Source organism: Phacochoerus africanus, chromosome 3, assembly GCF_016906955.1.
Source record: "Phacochoerus africanus isolate WHEZ1 chromosome 3, ROS_Pafr_v1, whole genome shotgun sequence".
NCBI lineage: Eukaryota > Metazoa > Chordata > Mammalia > Artiodactyla > Suidae > Phacochoerus > Phacochoerus africanus.
In genome coordinates, this window is record NC_062546.1 from 150,386,710 (window position 1) to 150,405,886 (window position 19,177).

Below are 19,177 nucleotides of genomic sequence, written 5' to 3' on the forward strand. Positions count from 1 at the left end.
GTAACAGAAATTGCATGTTTAAGAGAATTAAACCACAGTGCAAGTGCTGTCATCTGTTTCAGATGCCCTAAAGCATCACTTTCTATTCTGATCTTAAGAATTCTTAGGTATTTGGGAAGTAAATTGGATACAAATTCTAAGTTCAAAATAGCAGTAACAGCTTACATTTCACCACAACTCAAGATGTATATCAGGTTAACTGTCTGTCCCACAAGGAGGAAATATGTGAAATAGAGCTTTTATTTGTCTCTGAGTAAATACAGTCCAGGACCTGGTGAAACTTGTAAATCTCTGTTTGTCTTCTCAGCTGCCTCTAAGCATCCCTTTCTCCTGCCCTCTTAGATCTCTATCACCTCCAGGGTATCCTTCACACCTCCCATCCCCAGGAGGCCATCACCTTCCAGCTTCCCCATTCAAAATGGCAAAACAAGGACTGAATTCAGTCTTTCAACAGACTTATCTGTAGTTTAAGGCAGCTAGGAGAGATGTTCACCTGCTGGTTGACCTAGACTGACAGAGAGTAGGAGATTCGTTCATTTTAATTTTGCTGAGTCCACTAGGAAAACATGCCTAGGGGAACTGCGTCAAAGAGTTAATAGGTTATTTGAGCTCTCCTCTGACCTGTTCACTCTATTAATTTTAATTATTTCGGAGCCGAGAATCTCAAATTCCAAGGACCCAGACTCCACTTTCAAGATCTATCCTACTTCATTCTGCTGTTTGATATCCCTCTCCTTCTTTAAGAATGGCAGTCATTTTTCTCCTGCCCTCCAACTCCCAGCAATCAGTTATCATGCCCCAGAGTTCTTGCAGGCTCAATGTGTGAGAGGCAAGGAAACTGAATTTCTGGAAGGGAAGGGTGTATATAATACAGGAGTGGCTCGGCTGGGCTCAGGGACTCCCAGACATGAAACTCAAACTAAAGAAAAGAGCAAGAACCATCCAGCTGATGTAAAGTCAGATTCAACACTTCCATTTTGCACAGTGTGGCTGTAGTGGGGGTCAGGGAGGAAGCGCTTTAATGATAACAATTAAATAGTACACAATACATGATATCAGAAAAAAACTAAAACTGGCAATGATTGTATATAATGGATAATGGACTAAGAAAGAAAAGCTCCTAAAACTGGATGTTAAGGCTAACTGCAATTATATATGTTTTAATTTCCGCCTAGTTGTGCAACATAATAAACATGAATATTATAAAAGATGTGCCAGATTAACTTTCAGCTTTAACTTTAACACAACTGCAGCCTTTCCTTCCAACTTCCACCCCTGTGGCTTGATTCATTGTTGGCTACAAATGTAAGATGGTGATTGCTCCTAAAATTTAACAGTTACCAAGACACCATGCTGTCACACCAGAAGACAGGCCAGGAACTTGGTGTCTCACTTCACAGATTGTCCACCTTGCACCAATAGTACTACTTCTAGTCATTCCCAGGTCCAAATAATTATTTCCCCCAAAAAACATTTTTTACCACTTCCCAGCTGATTAAGCACAAATTACATCACTACAAGCAGCATAAAGATCTAAGTTCAAATGGCTCAATGAAAAAATGCTCCAATGAATTCACAATAAAAGATATGTGCACTGGGGGAGTTCCCGTCGTGGCGCAGTGGTTAACGAATCCGACTAGGAACCATGAGGTTGCGGGTTCGATCCCTTCCCTTGCTCAGTGGGTTAACGATCTGGCGTTGCCGTGAGCTGTGGTGTAGGTTGCAGACGCGGCTCGGATCCCGCGTTGCTGTGGCTCTGGCGTAGGCCGGTGGCTACAGCTCCGATTCAACCCCTAGCCTGGGAACCTCCATATGCCGCGGGAGCGGCCCAAGAAATAGCAACAACAACAAAAGACAAAAGACAAAAAAAATAAATAAATAAAAAATAAAAGATATGTGCACTGGGAGTTCCCTGGTGGTCTAATGGTTAGGAGTCAGTGATTTCACCTCTGTTAGCCCAGGTTCAATCTACGGTTTGGGAACTGAGATCCCATATCAAGCCACTGCACACTGCAGCCAAACACATACACACGCACACACAAAACAAGATCTGCATCAATGGATGGGCAAAGATCATAATCTGGTAAAAGGACCACAGAAACACAGATGTTCTCATATATCCCTGGTGGATATGCAAAATGGTACAATCTCTACAGACGGAAATTTGTCAATATCTACCAAAACTAAAAATACAAGTACCCACTTCTAGGAATTTATCTCAGACATTACCAAGGAATTTATCCCCCACCATTGTGTTGAAATAAAGTTATTCACTGCCACATTATTTTAAGGCCAATAATAATAATATCAAATACTTATCTAGCATTTAATATAGTTCCAAATACTATTCCAAGCACTTCATACATTTGCTCATTCCATCTTCCCAACAAACCTGTGAGGCAGGTGCTACTCCAATTCGTATTGTACAGATGGAGACATTAAGAAGCCAAGTAAAATTAGCCCAAGACCACATAGGTGGTGTGAGTCACAATCTGAATGCAAGTAGCATGGTTCCAGAGCCTATTCTCTTAATTATGATATATTAAACCACTTAAATATATATCAATAGAACAGTTGACTAAAATATATGATACATCCATCTAAAAAGAAATCTCCTTTAATCCCCCTCCCACTTTGAGAGTAAGCTAAACTTAGTGACTCACCTCTAAAAATAAAGTGCAGAAAGGGAAAAATAGCAATTTTACAGTGGCGAAACCTGGCAAACACTACCTTAACCAAGGGATCTAAGTTAAACATCAGCAGTGATGTCCTGTAAACATCTGGCAGTATTCCTCCTCATGACATGAGAAAGACAACGCAACTTTGTGCATCATCTCCGCAAATCCATAGCCCATTCTAATTATGAGAAAAACATCAGACAAAACCAAGCTAAGAGATAGTCTACAGGCTGGTACTCCTCAAAACTGTCAAGGTCACAAAAAACCTTGAGAAAGTATCAGAGGAAACTAAGGAAAGATGAAAACTAAATGCAATTATGGTATTCAGCATGAAATCATGGAACAGAAAGGGAACTTAATTGAAAAACTGGTGATATCCAAATAAACTCTGGAGTTAACAGCAATGTACCAGTGCTGATTTCTTAGTTTTGACATATGTACCACAATAAGATGATACCACTGGAGGAAATGAAACTGGGTGAGGTGTATATGGGAACTTTTTGTACTATTTTTGCAATATTTCTGTAAATCTAAAGTTACTCCAAAGCAAATAATTTTTAAAAATAGAAGGAAGAAAGCTCTTTATGCATTTACATGAAAAAAAAAAATTTTCCAAGAAGTGAAAGCTGTAAAGAATAGTGTGCGTATATGGAAGATGCAGTATATGCATAGGTATAGAAATACCATCTGTGTAAAATGGATACGAAAGTACATATGTATACATAAAATATTTATGGAAGGATATATAAGAATCTGATTAACACTGGTTGACTTTGTAGAGGAGAACTCAGTAGCCGAGGAACAGAAATAAAAGACTTTTGTGTCCTCTTGTACTTTTTCAATTTTGAAACATGAATGCACTACTTAATTAATTTTTAAAATTAAAAGTATGACAAGGACCTGGACTAAGCCAAACCCCTGGAAATAACACAGGGGATTAATTAGAGAGAATTGTAGGATGTTAAAAAAAAAAAAATCGAACCTCCTCCAACTATCAGTCACAGCTTCCCACATCCCCTTCCTCACTTTTCCCAACAACCTCATTTCTCCTATATGCATTGCAGACATTTTATTCTAGCCAAACCAATCTGACTGCCAACCCCAACAAGTCAGCTTATTCCCCAAATCTGCATCCCTTCCAACAAAATCTAGCACTTAACTTAAAAGCCACCAATTCACTGCCCTATTCAGCATCCTGTATATTTTGTCCGTAACAGGGATGGCAAATACAGGCCCTCATGCCATCGCTACTCTGACTCCCACGAAAACAACAATGCTCAACGATCACAACAGGCCTTCCCACTAAATCCACACACCACCTCCAACTACTTCTTCATGCAGTGCTCCATGCAGCCATCGTTATCAATCAAAGCTGGCCCATGAAATAAAACCTCCTTGCCATTCTAGTCTTCACTATATTAATCCACTTGCCTTGATATGTTCCTCCACAACTTTCATATGGATTTATTTACATATACCCCATTTTGTTCTGAAAAGGATTAATAAGACTTACAAGAATACATGAACTATAAAAAGTTAACAGATTTAAAATGACAGCAAAAGAACAAAGGAAACACGACAAATGATGCCAAGAAAAAAGCTGAAAAAATATACAGCATAAAACCTATATGCCTGCTCTGGGTTAAGCCACAAATCCAATTCTGGCTTTATAGTAGCCATGACAAAAAGGAAATATTCAGTCTACAGTCCAGGAGATAAACAGAAAAGAATTCAGAAGAGGAATTATACTTGGTACTTAGACCAAACAGTAATTTTAATACAAAGCGAAGAGAACACTATAGAATGAACAAGATGTATAAGATGAGCTGTTTCTGATAATATCCATCAGGAGAACCTATGGTGTCTTACTAAAGCCCAAAGCAGCAAAAGTGATTTAACAAAGAGCAGAAAAAAGCTTTAAGAACTCTCTGTCCTTTTACTTAGTTTCCTCCTTCACAGCCTCCCTAACTAAATATAAACTCTTTGAAGACAAGAACCATGTTCCATATAACTCTTACATAGCTCACAATGCTTTGTATCTGCAAAATAGCATTCAATATTAGTGAAAATCCACCAAGAGCAATTCAAGCCTACTCTGATAAAAATTCTCTAACCTAAACATAGAAATTACTACTGAATAGAATAAAAATGATACCTGAAGCCTCAACAATCTCTAAACCTTCTGTACCATTACTGAATCATAATTTAATTGGTGATGTCCCAACAGCATCTTTTGTTTTGCATATCCTTTGCACAAGGCTTGCAGAAATGCCAAATCAATATCACTGAATCTGATCAAATAAAATGAAACCCATAGCAAAACCTTTGGCAACCTCTACAAAAGGAAAGACAATATTACTCTCTTTCAAGAATATAATCAATAGCTCTTTACAAACCAGCTGACAAAGGCAGGTTCATTTTTTAAATGACTTTGCAGGTCCTCTAGCAGACAATGAATTATAATGCAGATTTTTCCTACTTCTTTCCAAGAATCTGTAGCTTCTATAAATGCCAAACTACCAGAGAATTGTACTTCCCAGCTCTTCCATACATACATACATAAATCCATACACACGTAGCACTGTCAAACAAGCTTATCATTCCCTTTATAATCCCTCCCTGCCCCCTCTCCTTTACCTGGTCAAGTTGGAAACGAGTGAAACCTAATAAATTATTTAGGTAGAGCAATTATGAGCTACACAACTATTAAAAAACTTAAAATTACTACACTTAAGCAAAAGCATTAGGACACATTAACAATTCTGTTTGTATTTTATTAATGGAAATCATTAATAAATAAGTAGTCTCGTCCTATACTGGTTTAATTTCCTAATACACTTAGTGTTTCAGTTCGCAGTATGCTTCTCATTTGGTATTCCCTTGTACACAGGGGCACACCCTACCACCCAGGAAAGGATAGCTGCAATGAGTACAAGAACACAGGCAGGACTGGGAGTGGGGGCCACCAAATGGACCTCAGAAAATCTAATTCCTGCACTTTTGTTTCTTCATCTATAAAACAGAAATGACCACCATTTCTAAGACTACTGAGAGGATTAAACGAGGTAAGAGTTGTAAACTGCCTAGTAAGTTGCATGTAAAATAGATCCTCAATAAATGTCAGTTCTCTTGCTCTTTTGTTATAGTAAGGAAACAGAAGGAGCTTAGCAGGTGTCCAAGGTAAGAGTATAGGACCTTGGTTGAGTATAGGACGTACACTAAAACTCTAACTTAGGGAGACTAAGGTTCTTTCCACTACATCAAGCAGTCTTAAAATAGCAAAACCCAACACCTCATGTTCATCACTCATTGAACACTCATTACATGCAAAGGGGGAAAAAAAAAAATTGAACACCTATTAGATGCCAGGCACTATATTAACCTCTTTCCTCATAACTACCCCATAAAGTAGGTGTATTTATCCCATTTTACTGAGAGAAATTAACTTGTCCCAAACCACAAGGCCAATAACTGATAATGCAAAATTAATTCAGGTCTGTTACTACTTTACCCTACTATCCTGCCTCACAAGCATACAAGGATTGAGAAATCACTGTCTACCAAAATTAAATTCTAAGTGGCCTAGCAACTTTTATAAGTCCTTTCAATTGATTAGTAGAAACTGTCCGTAGCTTCACCATCCTGTCTCCTTAAATTTGTTGTTAGGCTAAAACAATTTACAATAACTATGGTGACAAATTTACATTTGTATAGCATATTACTGGTTAGTATTATACATTTTTTCATTTGTATTAGATGCAACTACAGAGGTTTTTTTTAATATATTAGCTCACATCTCAGTTAATACTTTGAAGATGGCTGTGATGTAGAGATAACCACTACTTTACAGATAAGAAAACAGAAGTTTGAAGAGGGGAAGTAACATGCCTAAGGTCATATAACCAGTTAAGAGCAGGATTTTCCCTTGGACCTAAGAGAAAAGTGCATTTGCTCTTTCATCCATTGATTCATTTCATCATTTGCTTTTGTCAACTTACTCAGCAGAGCTCGGAGAAGGGGAATTATGTGTGGAAAGGACTACTTCACCAAAAATTTTAAAGGAAAATAAGGGTCAAAACTTGACAGAACAGAAACAAGAAAAATCAGAAAGGCTGTCCCAGATCTCTTCGCTCCCTGAAAGGCTGTCAGGTGATTGTCAATAAATCAGGACAGGCAGTTTCAACTTTTCCAGAGCACAGAGGAGAAAAGGAGAGTTTTTCAATTCATTCTTAGAGGCTAGCTTAACATGACTACCAAAGCAAGTCAAGAACAGCAAACTAATAGTGCAAACATAAATGTTATGTTTATCCTTTGGGATGACAACTGCAAAAGCCCTAACAGACTTAAGTGAAAAACAAAGGAATATGTGCAATATGATCCTGTTTAAGAAAAACCACTGTGAATACACATGTATGTACTAAGTATGGTTGCATATGTAAATGTGTATTTGTACATACATACACATAAATGCAAAGATACAGGTTTGGAAATAGAAACCCCAAACTGTTAACAAGATTACCTGGGACAAGAGTGGTCCTAGGGATGAGGGAAGAGAAAGGGACAAACAGTAAAGTAGATTTTGGGCTTTTACTCTACATACCCCTGTATTATTTGAATTTTTATACTATGGATCATATTTGCCAATTAAAATATACACATGAAAAGCAGGCCTAATACTCATTTGCTGTTTCTCCTCTACCTGTTATAGCAAAAACTAATTCTTTTATTCTCTCACTGGGAATTCACTTATTTAACAAATACTCAGGGTATAACTCCTATGTGTGGCTACTAAGCTAAATAAGCACTTATGCCAGTTACCAGGTACTTAACAGCTTATTTTTTTAAGCCTAAAATGAAACAACAGTTACTTCCTTCCATAAGATACAGTGTTAACTTTAAGTCAATTTCTAGTTTCTATCTCTTATTATTTTTCAGGTCATATGTCAGGGATAAGAAATACTTCATCAAGAGTTTGTACTACCTTTATTCTAAGAGTACCAGACAATTTTTATTGGGTTTTGTTTTTTGGGGGGTGTCTTTGCTGTGCAATAAAAAAAGAAATGCATTTGTATTCATTCATTTACTCAACAAGGCTTAGAATCCCTGTTACCCTGATGTATGTCTGGGCACAATGCTGGACAATGGACACACGAAGATGAATAAATAACATATGACTTCTACCAACCCTCTAGGGAGCTAAGGATTTCACATACCTGCTAGGTCTAGTACAGAGTAAGCAGGGCATAAAAACTGAAATATATATATACCTTAGTAATCCTGCACTTCAAAGTGAAACTGGCAAACTGCCCTGTTCAAAACTAAAAGTTAATTTCAATGTAACCTAGAAATATCTTAATGTTTATGAAAACTGTGAAATTGTTCAATCACTCTACAGTTAAAGGGAATAAATTAGTAGGGAAACAGAGAACATGGAAGCTCCAGGGGACCAGAAAGCACAATGTCTCAGTTAACAGTGGATTCTAGGATTAGCTATGCTCCTAAGAAGCTGTTACCAAAGAAAATATGGAAATCATATCTACCTTATTAGGATAGGAGAAATCCATTTATTTGAAAAAGCATAACAAAATCTGGTACATATGAGGCAGTATGGCCACAACACCTGCTTTTGTTGTTGTTTGGTTTGATTTATTTATCCTCCCCCCCACTCTGTCAATGATTGGCCAAGCACAATTTAATTTCTGTGTGCCTCATAAAGTGGGAAGAATGCAGGAAGCAGTCAGAAGACCTGAGTTTACATTCAGACCTTGACTCTTAACTTCATGAGGTTAAAAAATGAGCCAATTATTTAACCTCTTTGAACCTTAGTTTCCTGGCAGAAAAAAAGAAATAAACCTATTTTACAGGAGTATTTTAAAGACTAAATGGGAAAACACATGTGAAAACATAAACTTAGAAACTACTATAAATTAGACGTTTTTCCAAAGATATGTAAATGCCCAGTAAGAACCTAAAGATGGGAGTTACCACTGTGGTGCAGTGGAGACAAATCCAACTAGTAACCATGAGGTTTCCGGTTTAATCCTTGGCCTCATTCAGTAGGTTAAGGATCCAGCATTGTTATGGCTGTGGTGTAGGGCAGTACCTACAGCTCCTATTTGACCCCTAGCCTTGGAACCACCACATGCCTCGGGTGCGGCCCTAAAAAGCAAAAAGGGAAAATAAACAAACAAAAAGAACATAAAGATGTTCAACTTCATTAGCCATTAGGGAAATGCAAGTGAAAACCAGAAGATACAACTTCACACCCACAAGAATGGCTGTCATCAAAAAGACAACACTAACAAATGTTGGAGAAAATTCAACACTCATACGTTGATGATAGGAATGTAAAATGAAGAAGTAGCTATGGAAAATAGTCTTGCAGTTTCTCAAAGATTTACAGTTACCTTATGACCCAACAATTCCATATCTAAGCATACACCCAAGAAAACTGAAAACTTACGTTCACAAAAAAACTCATAAACATTCGTAGCAGCATTACTCATAATAGCCAAGAAGTGGGAACAATCCAAATGTCCATCAACTGATGAATGGATAAACAAAATGTGGCTTATCCATACTGTGGAATAATATTCAGCCATAAAAAGGAATGAAATATTTTGATACATGCATTATTATATGGGTGAACCTCAAAAACATGAGCAGTGAAAGACACAGGAGGCCACATATTGCATGATTCCATTTACGTGAAATGTCCAGAATCAGCAAATCCATAAAGAAAGAAAGCACACTGGTGGCTGCCAAGTGTGGATGAAGGGGAATGGAAGTGACAGCTGATGGGTATGAGGGTTTCCTTTCAGGATGTTGAAAATGTTCTTTGAATTAATGATGACGTTTGCACTACCCTGTGAATATACTAAAATAACTGAAATGTATATGTTAAAAGGGTACTACTCATTCTATAGTATGAGATATTTCAATAAAAGAAAACCACTGTTGAAATTTAAGTTTCTGCTACTTTTTAATAGTACATATGCTACTTTTTTCAGGATGTTGTTCCTGCTGCTTTTTAACAGCTATCAAAGCTCTTTGAAGTTAGATGTTACACAGATGAGTGGTATTTTTAGCAAAATGAAACTACTTATTATGCCAGGGAAACTTTCTACAGATTAATTTGGTATTATTATTCATTTCTTCAAAAGTAAAGTCCTTCCTAATATTGTTTGTTTTTGTTTTTAGGGAGTAGAAAGAGCTTCAAGGAGTCTTTACAGAGTACATTTTTTTTAAATAGGTCGAAATGTAGTCTTTGTTTTTAAATTGGTGAATATTCCATTTTCAGATACGCCCATTAATCCCTATATACCACTTCCCATGTTCTGCATTCATGCTGCCAAATTTCTAGGTCCATCATCAGCTTCTTCCTATTATTATTCACAGGGGTTAAAACGTTTGGTAAATGCAATCAATTCATTCCCTAACGCTGGGGAATTTACAGAGTAGGCCCAATTTTTAAGGTTAAATTTAGTCTAGATTGTTTGAATAAATATACAACAAATTGATTTCCTGGTATTTGGGGTATAAAAATAATCTATAGAGTTGCGTAATGCTTTCTAAATCCTTTGGGGATTTTTTTTCATGAATTTGGTCATGGGGTAGAGAGAGTCATCAACTTTAGTCCACACAAAGTATTATGTATAAAAGCTTCCTGATTCTAGAACAAAGAAGTATTTTATTGCTCAAAGCAAAAGGAAGATATTTTCCTTCCATTTAGTATTGTTATACTAAAATAGCATACCAATGAAAGCAGCTAGGTAACAGCGTGACCCAAGGTAAGTAAACAAAGATAAAATTGTTCTTTATTTTGTATTCTTCCTTTGGGGGAGAAAAAAGTTACTCACACCTGAGAAAATAAGGTTCATCAAGCCAAAGAAAACAATATGGGTTAATATTTCCCAATACGAGGGTATTTTTGAGTGGTGATCTTAATTTGAGGGTTTGCCAACCTATGTTTGCATTGCATGGTGGGTACAGTTGGCACAGATAAAACGTGAAGAAAGAAGCAACCTGTCAAACAGCTGCTATCGAGTTACTCCCTCAACAGCACTTCCAACTTCTCCAGTGATGTCTAAGACAGAAAGATGTCAAAGCACCAAGGGGACCACGGGGGCAGTCACAGCAGCAGCCAAGTCCAAACCGTGCATCCCAGGGTGAAATGCCACAGGAACCCTCAAGAGCCGGCCAGACTGCGGTTCCCTTCCAAAATGAGTCTACCTCACATATGAAAAATAAACACACAGCCAGATATCCTTGCCAACCGGCTCTCCCTTCCCTTTGTGACTCCTCCAAAGGCTGGAGGGATGTTAATATCCCGCAGGCCACGGGGAAGCCAAGCCCCACGCCGGAGGGAGGCGTCCAGGAGCCTCCGCGCAGCCCGGGGGCCTCGGGCCAGCGTCCCCCACCCGCCGGGTAGGGCCGGTCAGCGGCCACACAAAGGAGCCAGCCGCAGGCGCTGGACGCGGGGACTCGCCCCGGAGCTGGACGCCACATCTGGTCCCCGCACGCCAGGTGGACGAGACCCGCCGGAAAATAAGCATTAACGCCCGTACCTGTTGCACGATTCGGGTCCCTTTCACCCTAAAATGAACAAGGGCGCCCGGGAGGGGAGACGCGGGCCGCTGGGGCTCTGCGGGCCGCGGCCGCACCCGGCAGGCGGCGCGGAGGCAGGGGCCGCCCGCGGGCTCCCACCTCAGGCGCTTTGTCTGCGGTGGCGGCGGGGGCTGCGGCGGGGGCAGCGGGGTTGGCGGGGCAAGGGCGCCCCTCCCTCAGTTGGTCGGCCCGCGCGGGGGAAGAAAGCCGGGCCCGCCGCCGCCGCCTCCACCGCCTCCACCCGCCCGCGCTCGCCTCTCGGCCACAGGGCCTGCGCGCTCCTCCCGCCCGGGCCGCCCCGGGCCGCGCGGCGGCCACACTCACCTGGCTGGCGCTGGCGGCCGGCGGCTCCGGGGCGGTGGGGAGGACGCGGGGACGCGAGCGAGGTGCGGGCGGAGGCGGAGGGCGAGGCGGGAGGAAGGCGGGCTGGGGGCGGAGCGGGACCGGGCGGTGGTGGCGGCGGCGGCTCCAGTCACTCGCGGCAAATCGTGTCCCGGCCCCTCTGTGCGTCAGTCAAGGGGCGGCGGCGCGGGCGGCCGGGCAACCTCCCGGCACCCTTGTCCCGACCCGCGTCCGCGCTACCACGCGCGCGCTCGGGTAGCGGCGGCGCAGCGACCCCGCCCGGCGCGGGAAGGGGGAGGGGCGGGGAGTCCCTCTGGGGCTGGGGGCTGGGGGTTGGGGGCTGGGGGAGGAGGGGCTTCCGACCCACCCGGGCGGACCCGGGGATCCTCCCTTCGCGCTGAGCTCCCAGCTCCCAAGCCCACAGGCAGCCTGGGGTAGCGGAAGGAGCACTGGGCCTGGAGTCAGAAAGCCTGGGCTTAAGGAAGAACCTCCTCCCCAATGAACGCCTTGCAAGTCATTTGTTTTCTCTGTCCTCATACCAAAATGTGTATGTTCAAGTATACGGTCTCCAAGATTTTCAAAATTCTAACGTTGTCTTCTTCGGTTTGTTAGAATTCCTTTGACAGGAGATGGGTCTCCAGCACTGCATGTGGTGTGGCCAAAGGATGAAGGCAGCTGGAGGGGAATGGGTTGCAGAGAGGGAGGGCTGGCTTCAGACACTTGTTTTTCTTTGGAAATCTTTCCATTGGACAATCCAAAATGTATCCACAAATGACCTTCTGATAATGTCTACTTCCCCATCTTCACCAACTCTAGTTATTTTGCACCGAATGTACTAACTTCAGAGTCCTTGTTCTTCCAATTTTATTGCGCAAATCGTTTTTATGTCATTTCCTGAATTCGGTTCAAAAGAATCATCAGCTAATACACACTAGCTCAGGGCAGCCATGTGGTCCCAATCCCAGGCCTTATTTTTTACTCACTGTGCCACTCACTTCACTATCACCTAATTCCATTGAAAAAAAACCTTGCCTTTCCAACAACTAGGCAACTAAGTTTCTCTCGACTAAAGTTCTCTGATTGAAAATCCCAAGGATTGATATTTCCTCTTAATTCTGTGACTGATAGTCTGTCTCCACTACTTCAGCCTCTTTACCACTCTTTAGGTCAAGCCTTTCTAATTTCACTCCTGCTTCTGTTCCAAAGGACTGCCAGAGAATGCTTTGAAAACCCGGAGCCTCCCTCTTTAAAATCCTTCAGAGGCTTTCAACACCTGGATAATCAGGTTCAAGCAATTACCATGGTATCTAAGGCTATTTATTATCTGATCCCCAGACCTCTTCAGCTCCAGCTTTAACTCCCACCACAAATCACACACAGATTAAACAGGCTCCATCTCTGTGCCTTTGTATATTTTCCCCCACCTGAATTCCATCCCTTATTTAACCAGGTGAACTCCTCCCATCCTTCAAGATAATAAAGACAATGCATCATTTCCTCTTTGGAATCTTCCCTGATGTCCTTTCCTTTTCCCACACCCACATCCTCACCCCACACACATACACAGAATTACTCTTTCCTTTCTGCTTTCATGAAACCTTTCATCTATTCTCTGTGGTAATCCTTAGCACCTTCTTTTTTCCCATTGCTTTGCTTGGTGGTCTATTCTTACTATACAGTCTAGTTCCTTTAAAAGACAGATTTTTGTCTAGTTCATTTGTGGCTCTCAGGCATAGCATACTACTCAGCACTAAGGTTCTCTTTAAATATCTGTTCAAGTACTGATGCCATTATCATTCCAACAAGTAGATGTTGAGCATCTACTCAAAAAGAGGAAAATACAGTACGATCCACCGTCCCACCTTCCTTACTTAAGCTTCCACAGTATTCTGTTCTTCCTTTACCATATGGCATTCTCTGCTTATTATTTTAATCCCTCTCCTACCACCACTCACATTCTTTCTTTGTTTTGATAAAGCAAGATCATGCCAAAAACATCTATTATAGTAATTCATCAAACATCCCTGTCCTTCCTCTTTCCATCCCCTCTAGCTCCACACTGTATTACCCAGTTATTAGATAAAGACCAACTGTTGCAACAGAAAACACATTAGACTATGAATGCAGAGAACAAAGTTTGGGTCCTGTATTTTCCCGTAACTGCTGAATGAACATAGCTCAATCAAATTCACTAGGCCTCTCCTCTGGAGTTCCTGTGTCTCTATGATTAGGTTTCATTTTTAGTATTTTGTTAATAAGGTAAACATATCCTTCTTTATATATATGTAAATTGAAGGGACAACAAGATCCTTGCAAGGTAGCTGTCCAGCATATTCTTGAACTCTGAGTGATAGCAAACCATTTACTACATCATAATGAAATTCATCTTTAAACAGTCCTGCTAGACCTTACTTTGAACTGAAATGTGTCTCCCTATAAATTTAGTAGGTAACTGTTATATTAGGAGAAAATGCCGCTGGATTTAAACTCCAGAGTGGTGCTGTCAGATCCTAGCTCTACACCATCTAGCTGTGTGACCTTGGACAAGCACAAAACAACTCTAAAAGGGGAAAATAATAACACCTTAAATCATTATTATAAGTATGAATACACTGTGTATTAAAGTGCTCAGGGAATCTCAATCTGGTACTAAGATGTACTGAGTACAGAACAGCTCAATTCCTCTTCTATACATTGCCTTTTAAACGTGTGAAGTTAGCAACCAAGTATGTGTCTTCTCATACCATCCTCCACTCACATGCTCCTTTCTTTTCCTTCATACACACTCAAGTGCTCTTAAAATGTGGCATCTAGAACTGAGTCCTGTATTCCAGGTATAATGAGTGGAGTAGAGAAGTACAGTTTTCTGCATTCTTATGATGATGTTTCAAAATTCAGCCTGAAAGAACATTCATATTTTTCTGCCACCCACACTGTTCATAAATATCATGTTTTTGCCAAGTAAAAACAAACAACAACAAAAAAAACCCTTGAATCTTTTTTAGGACTTTAATACATGCACATCTGTAAATCCATATCTCCTCCAACCTGTATTTATGCAATTTGTTTTTGGAGATTGAGTGTGGATCTTTGCATTTATTTGTCTTAAATATCATTTTGGAAGTTATGTACCAGAATCCCCTGCCAAATAGAAATCAAAGTGAAATAACATTTGGAAGATATTCAGGAGTGAGGGGAAAAGACTCCCAAAAGCACTTTAGGCAGCTATTTCCTAAATTTCTAATCTCTCCCCTACAACTTTGCTTAGGTTTTTTATTAAATGCCATATTTAAATGTCATCTAAAATTATGTAATTCCTCACATTCATTTTGTTTTATTTTTATACTAAGTTAATATTTTCTGTGCATATGTTTCCCAAATATCATTCTGAAGAACTTGCTGAGGTAAAAGTAGATTGGCACTATTAATGCCATCTTACTGAAGCTTGCAGGATTAGATAATTGGCTGAACACTCTCTGCACCAAAATGAAACTGCCCCAACCACAAGCCCTGCTAAAGAGGCAGCTCCAGACAGTACTCTTTTGTGCTGTGTAATCCCCGAATCACTGTGGATTACCCTTGGGAGGGCACCTGACCTATAAGCAGCCAATTCACACCATTGAAAAATGACCGGGGAAGAAACTCAACCCAAAACAGCAGGTCCAATCAGACAATCAACTGGGAGGCTGGATTCCAAAGGAGGCACAGAGGGTGGCCACAGGTGAGAAGAGCTCTGACGCATCAGCAGTGACCAGACATAATGTCAGCCAATGACTAAGCAGAAAACATCCATTCATACATCCACTCACTCATCTACTCCATAAATATTTATTAAGCATTTCCTGTTTTAGGTGCCAGGAATACAGTATTGACAACATACACAAAAATTCTGCATGGATCTTGCATTCTTCTGGATAGGACAGGCAAGAAACAAAAAATAAGTAAATCAAATAGTATCTTAGAAGGTGGTATGTATTTGGATACACATTATGCAGGGACAGGAACTAGAAAGTGCCAAGGGCTGGAGCATGACTTTCAACAACAGGAATAGGGAGAGTCTCACTGAGTAGGTAACATTTGAACTAAGGCTTGAAGGAGGGGAGGCCCTGAGCCTGTGGTAAAGAAACACACAGCAGACGCTGAGGCGGTCAACTGGGAGTGGGCTAGTCAGGAAGCAGACACCAAGAGAACAGCAAAACCTGGAACCCAGAGAGCAGGGCATTCAAAATCTAGCTGGGACCTTTTTAAAAACAGACTGTGCCCAGAACTTCCCCAGGTATGCTAGACCAGAGTCTTTGCAGATAGGTTCTCAAAATATGTATTTTTAGAATACTCCTCAGGTGATTGGAATGTTCTAGCAGGATCAGAACTCCTGCTCTAAAGAGCCACAAATTCCTACTGATACCTTGGATTCTGAAAAGTCCTTCAAATTCTATGTTCCAAAAAGCTCAACTCAATTGGCATTCCTCTCCTCCCTAAGAGGCTCTGCTGTTCAACTTTCCTCTTATTCTTGGGAAGGAAGTGTGATACCCTGACTGAGATTTCAGTTTTTCTGATTTACATATGTATTCTTTATAAACCAAATGAACAAGAACTAAACCCCAACACCCCACACTATTCCCTGAGGTCACATGTTTGAGTTTCTATATCTTGCAAACAAAATTGCCTAACAAACCACAGCCACAAAGCTATGAAAAGGTGCTAAAGCTGCAGCACTGTCCTAGGTATTCATTCTGCAATTCTTGCCTTTAGGACTATTTAACATTTCAAAATCAAAAGTTGAAAAATTGTCAAGGTATTATACTTTAGAATATAAAGGTATACAGAATTTATTTTAATATTGGACATCTAATACATCAGTTTTTGTTTGTTTGTTTTGCTTTTTAGAGCCACATGCGTGAAACATGGAAGTTCCTAGACTAGGGGTTGAATCAGAGCTGCAATTGCAGGCCTATGTCACAGCAACGTGGGATCTGGGCCGAGTCTGTGACCTACAGCACAGCTCATGGCAATGCTGGATCTCCTACCCACTGAGGGAGGCCAGGGATCAAACCTGCATCCTCATGGATACTAGTCAGATTTGTTTCTGCTGTGCCACAACAGGAACTCCCTACCTTAGTTTATTTTTAAGAAAAATCCTTAATAATTTATTAAAAAATTACTTTGAGTACATATTTTATCAGTTTTTGACATTGTAATTGCAAGCTCAAAATTTCTCTCTTTCACTGAAAGAGAAAGCTCCAGACAGTACTCTTTTAACTGAGGAAGTTAAAAAGATCTGGTGTTTTTTAAAATGCACTTTCATGGTTCTGAAATTATATAAATAACACTTTTAAGGGTTATTTTGTTGGTTTTTGTTTGTTTCTTTTTTTTTTTTTTTCCCCACCTGTTAATTCATCATGTAGGTCAGTGTACTGGAGTCTTTAGACAAAGTCCTTTCTCCAAGGTAGCATAGTTTGCACTCACTTGTATCAAGTGGGTTTTTTTTTTTTTTTTCCTACTTTTAGGGCTGCATCTGCAGCTTGTAGAATCTCCCAGGCTAGGGGTCTAATTGGAGCTGCAGCTGCCAGCCTATACCACAGCCACAGCATCTCGGGATCTGAGCTGCATTTGCAACCTACTACACCACAGCTTGTGAAAGTGCAGAATCCTTAGCCCACTGAGAGAGGCCAGGGATCAAACCTGCATTCTCATGGATACTAGTCAGGTTCTTAACCCACTGAGCCAGGGTTTTTTTTTTTCTCCCAATGACAGTTTCACCCAATGTTTTGGGTAAACACGCCAAAGGAAAAGAGTAAAAAGCAGCGTTCGATTTTTTATAAAATCAGCAAAACCTTTTCCTAACAACTGATTTCTTTTTCTAGTAGTGGAATCATAGAATTTTAAAATTATCTATTCTGACATCCTCATTTTCCATTAACAGAAAAATTAAGCAACATACCCAACACTGGACTCAGTTAAGAGGATATTTTGGATCCAGGCCTCCTGACTACTAGTTACTATAAGGCGAAAGTTTATGAATATTTTCAGTATCATCTATGTGTATTTAAATAGATGTGGTGCATAATTGAGGCATAACACAAGTTTTTCTTTTGAACATCAATAGTGCTTTAAAACTGTTCTGGATAGGAGTTCCCGTCGTGGCGCAGTGGTTAACGAATCCGACTAGGAACCATGAGGTTGCGGGTTCGATCCCTTCCCTTGCTCAGTGGGTTAACGATCCGGCGTTGCCGTGAGCTGTGGTGTAGGTTGCAGACACGGCTCGGATCCCGCGTTGCTGTGGCTCTGGCATAGGTTGGTGGCTGTAGCTCCGATTCGACCCCTAGCCTGGGAACCTCCATGTGCCGCAGGAGCGGCCCAAGAAATAGCAAAAAAAAAAAAAAAAAAAAAAAAAAGAAAGGGTGACAAAAAAAAAAAACTGTTCTGGATAATAGAAAATGAAGTAAAATTTCAGACTAAGGAAAAGTCCCTAATTTCGGCGATCAATTTACTGTCACTCTTAATTAATATAAGCTTTGTAATAGATTTGCAAAGGAGGTCAAATTAAAAACAAATTGTTCAAGCAAATTGTTTTAAATGCTTCTGGCCATATACAATATCTTACATAATAGAGAACAGTTCTGCCCAATAATTTTCTCCCAATAAGTACCATTAAATGTCAATACAATATATGCTCTGATAGATGTTCCTGAGTCAGTACTCTTTGGTTGCAAGCACCAAGGGCAATTTGAACTGAATTGGGGTGGAGTCACAATGGATTTTCTGGAACAACACTGAAGTCAAGAGCACCGATAGAAGAATGGCATTTCTTTCTTTCTTTCTTTCTTTCTTTTTTTTTTTTTTTCAGGTCTGCACCCATGGCATATGGAAGTTCCCAGGCTAGAGATCAAATCAGAGCTGCAGCTGACGGCTTCCGCCACAGCCACAGCAACATGGGATCCGACCCGCTTCTGTGACATACACTGCAGTTTGCAGCAATGCCGGATCCCTGACCCACTGAGCAAGGCCAGGGATTGAATCTGAATCCTCACAGACACTGTGTTGGGTTCATAACTAGCTGAGCCACAATGGGAATTCCAAAAATCGCATTTCTGAGGACTTCGGATACCAGAACCAGAGACCCAAGCCAAGCCAGCGTCTTTCTCAGCCCATTTTCCCAGATCTGTTTCTTTCTGTCTTATCTTCAGTCTGTACAACAATGAACTAATCTGTTTGAGGGTATAAGGAGAAGAGCCACAGGTTGCACTGGGTGTACATTCTCCATCTGATGGATAGTTCACATAGCAAAAATCAGGGGTGGTGACTATTTGGCGTCACGTGAATATATAAACACTGTGACGAGTAGAACAAGATTGGCCTGGAGTGGAGGACTGGGTATCATCACTGGCAGCTCCCATCATGGGAGGGAGAAACAGGCATTCCCAGAAAAAGGGGAGAGAGGAACCAAGCTGACAAAACAGCAGCTATCATTGCAGGATGTGTGCTTCTCTAAACATCACACTACAAAGACAGTTTTTGTGAACTATTTTATTACCCATCCAAATATTAAA

At 40.7% G+C, this 19,177-nt stretch overlaps 1 protein-coding gene across 3 annotated transcripts in view; it reads right to left on the reverse strand.

The window, feature by feature from the left end:
- Positions 1 to 11,867, reverse strand: part of SESTD1 (SEC14 and spectrin domain containing 1) — a 128,970-nt gene extending 117,103 nt beyond the window's left edge. For 2 of the 3 annotated variants that reach the window (XM_047772992.1, XM_047772993.1), the window contains exon 1: positions 11,610 to 11,867. The gene's annotated coding sequence lies outside the window, so the exon portion shown is untranslated. Of the gene's footprint in view, positions 1 to 11,245; positions 11,484 to 11,609 lie in introns of those variants that run through there. The other variant, XM_047772994.1, reaches the window with a different exon arrangement.
- Positions 11,868 to 19,177: the final 7,310 nt, after the last annotated feature.